The sequence below is a fragment of the Heteronotia binoei genome, chromosome 2, assembly GCF_032191835.1.
Source record: "Heteronotia binoei isolate CCM8104 ecotype False Entrance Well chromosome 2, APGP_CSIRO_Hbin_v1, whole genome shotgun sequence".
Lineage (NCBI taxonomy): Eukaryota > Metazoa > Chordata > Lepidosauria > Squamata > Gekkonidae > Heteronotia > Heteronotia binoei.
The window spans coordinates 202,842,911-202,843,132 of NC_083224.1; positions in this window are offsets into that span (position 1 = coordinate 202,842,911).

The following is a 222-nucleotide window of genomic DNA, read 5'->3' on the forward strand; positions in this document are numbered from 1 at the left end:
TCTTTGTTTCTTTCCCCCCAGTGTTGGGTTAGTCCACAAGACACCATGGGTCACCTACAGGGGTGGAATTCTAGCAGCAGCTCCTTTGCATATTAGGCCACACACCCTTGATGTAGCCAATCCTCCAAGAGCTTACAGGGCTCTTTTTTGTAAGCTCTTGTAGGATTGACTACATCAGGGGTGTGCGTGGCCTAATATGCAAGGAGCTCCTGCTAGAATTGC